Genomic DNA, 3,061 nt, shown 5'->3' with positions numbered 1-3,061 from the left:
AAGGGGAGAAGGTGGTGAGATAGCCTTCCTTTGAGTCCTAGGAGTGATATTCAAGGAGTTTCTGTGGCCTGAGACGAGTTTCGCACATCTTCCTTTGCCGGTAACCAAAATGAGACCAAAAGAGACCAAAACTGGAACTTGGGTCTAAAGGTTCCAGAAAGTGCCAAAAGGGGAGAAGCTGGTGAGAAAGCCTTCCTTTGAGTCCTGATACTGATATTCAAGGAGTTTCAGTGGCCTGAGACGAGTTTTTCATGTCTTCCTTTGCTGATAAGCAAAAGGGGACCAAAAGAGAAGCCTTCCTTTGAGTCCTGATACTGATATTCAAGGAGTTTCAGTGGCCTGAGACGAGTTTCGCACGTCTTTCTTTGCCGATAAGCAAAAGGGGACAAAAAGAGACCAAATCTAGAACTTGGGTCTAAAGGCGCCAGAAAGTGCCAAAAGGGGAGAAGCTGGTGAAAAAGCCTTCCTTTGAGTCCAAGTACTGATATTGAAGGAGTTTCACTGGCCTGAGATGAGTTTCGCACGTCTTCCTTTGCCGGTAAGCAAAAGGAACCAAAACTAGAACTTGGGTTCAAAAGTGCCAGAAAGTGCCAAAAGGGGAGAAGCTGGTGTGAAAGCCTTCTTTTAAGTCCTAGTACTGATATTCAAGAAGTTTCATCGGCCTGAGACAAGTTTTGCACGTTTACCTTTGCTGGTAAGCAAAAAGGGACCAAAAGAGACCAAATATGGAACTTGGGTCTAAAGGTTCCAGAAAGTGTCAAAAGGGGAGAAGCTGGTGAGAAAGCCTTCCTTTGAGTCCTGATACTGATATTCAAGGAGTTTCAGTGGCCTGAGACGAGTTTCGCACGTTTTCCTTTGCCAGTAAGCAAAAGGGGACCAAAAGAGACCAAATCTGGAACTTGGCTTCAAAAGTGCCAGAAAGTGCCAAAAGGGGAGAAGGTGGTGAGATAGCCTTCCTTTGAGTCCTACGAGTGATATTCAAGGAGTTTCTGTGGCCTGAGACGAGTTTCGCACATCTTCCTTTCCCGGTATGCAAAACGAGGCCAAAAGAGACCAAAACTAGAACTTGGGTCTAAAGGTTCGAGAAAGTGCCAAAAGGGGAGAAGCTGGTGAGAAAGCCTTCCTTTGAGTCCTGATACTGATATTCAAGGGGTTTCAGTAGCCTGAGACGAGTTTCGCACGTCTTCCTTTGCCGATAAGCAAAAGGAACCAAAACTAGAACTTGGGTTCAAAAGTGCCAAAAAGTGCCAAAAGGGGAGAAGCTGGTGTGAAAGCCTTCTTTTAAGTCCTAGTACTGATATTCAAGGAGTTTCAGCGGCCTGAGACGAGTTTCGCACGTCTACCTTTGCTGGTAAGCAAAAAGGGACCAAAAGAGGCCAAAACTGGAACTTGGGTCCAAAAGTGCCAGAAAGTGCCAGAAGGGGAGAAGCTGGTGTGAAAGCCTTCCTTTGAGTCCTAGTACTGATATTCAAGGAGTTTCAGTGGCCTGAGACGAGTTTCGCACGTCTTCCTTTGCCGCTAAGCAAAAGGGGACCAAAAGAGACCAAAACTGGAACTTGGGTCCAAAAGCGCCAGAAAGTGACAAAAGGGGAGAAGGTGGTGAGAAAGCCTTCCTTTGAGTTCTAGGAGTTATATTCAAGGAGTTTCAGTGGCCTGAGACGAGTTTCGCACATCTTCCTTTGCCGGTAAGCAAACCAGGACCAAAAGACACCAAAACTGGAACTTGGGTTCAAAAGTGCCAGAAAGTGACAAAATGGGAGAAGCTGGTGTGAAATCCTTCCTTTGACTCCTAGTATTAATATTCAAGGAGTTTCAGTTGCCTAAGACGAGTTTCGCACGTCTTCCTTTGCCGGTAAGCAAATAGGGACCAAAAGAGACCAAAACTAGAACTTGGGTCCAAAAGTGCCAGAAAGTGCCAAAATGGGAGAAGGTTGTGAGAAAGCATTCCTTTGAGTCCGAGTACTGATATTCAAGGAGTTTCAGCGGCCTGAGACAAGTTTCGCACATCTTTCTTTGCCGATAAGCAAAAGGGGACCAAAAGAGACCAAAACAGGAAATTGGGTGCAAAGGTGCCAGAAAGTTTCAGAAGGGCAGAAGCTGGTGAGAAAGCCTTCCTTTGAGTCCTAGTACTGATATTCAAGGAGTTTCAGTGGCCTGAGACGAGTTTCGCACTTCTTGCATTGCCGGTAAGCAAAAGGGGACCAAAAGATACCAAAACTGGAACTTGGGTCTAAAGGTGCCAGAAAGTGCCAAAAGGGGAGTAGCTGGTGAAAAAGCCTTCCTTTGAGTCCTGATACTGATAATGAAAGAGTTTCAGTGGCCTGAGAGGAGTTTCGCACGTCTTCCTTTGCGGGTAAGCAAAAGGGGACCAAAAGAGACCAAAACTGGAACTCGGGTTCAAAAGTGCCAGAAAGTGCCAAAAGGGGAGAAGCTGGTGTGAAAGCCTTCCTTTGAGTCCTAGGAGTAATATTCAAGGAATTTCAGTGGCCTGAGACGAGTTTCGCACGTCTTCATTTGCCGGTAAGTAAAAGGGGACCAAAAGAGACCAAAACTGGAACTTGGGTGCAAAAATGCGAGAAAGTGCCAAAAGGGGAATAGGTGGGGAGAAAGCCTTCCTTTGAGTCCTAGAAGTGATATTCAAGGAGTATCAGTGGCCTAAGACGAGTTTCGCATGTCTTGCATTGCCGGTAAGCAAAAGGGGACCAAAAGACACCAAAACTGGAACTTGGGTCTAAAGGTGCCAGAAAGTGCCAAAAGGGGAGTAGCTGGTGAAAAAGCCTTCCTTTGAGTCCTGATACTGATAATGAAGGAGTTTCAGTGGCCTGAGAGGAGTTTCGCACGTCTTCCTTTTCCGATAAGCAAAAGGGGACCAAAAGAGACCAAATCTCGAACTTGGGTCTAAAGGTGCCAGAAAGTGCCAGAAGGGGAGAAGGAGGTGAGGAAGCCTTCCTTTAAGTCCTGGTACTGATATTCAAGGAGTTGTAGTGGCCTGAGACCAGTTTTGCATGTCCTCGTTTGCCGGTAAGCAAAAGGGGACCAAAAGAGACCAAAACTGGAACTT

The sequence above is a fragment of the Abrus precatorius genome, unplaced genomic scaffold (assembly GCF_003935025.1).
Source record: "Abrus precatorius isolate BTA unplaced genomic scaffold, Abrus_2018 Scaffold12, whole genome shotgun sequence".
NCBI lineage: Eukaryota > Viridiplantae > Streptophyta > Magnoliopsida > Fabales > Fabaceae > Abrus > Abrus precatorius.
The sequence above is the reverse complement of the archived record's forward strand: the minus strand, read 5'-3'. Positions refer to the sequence as shown.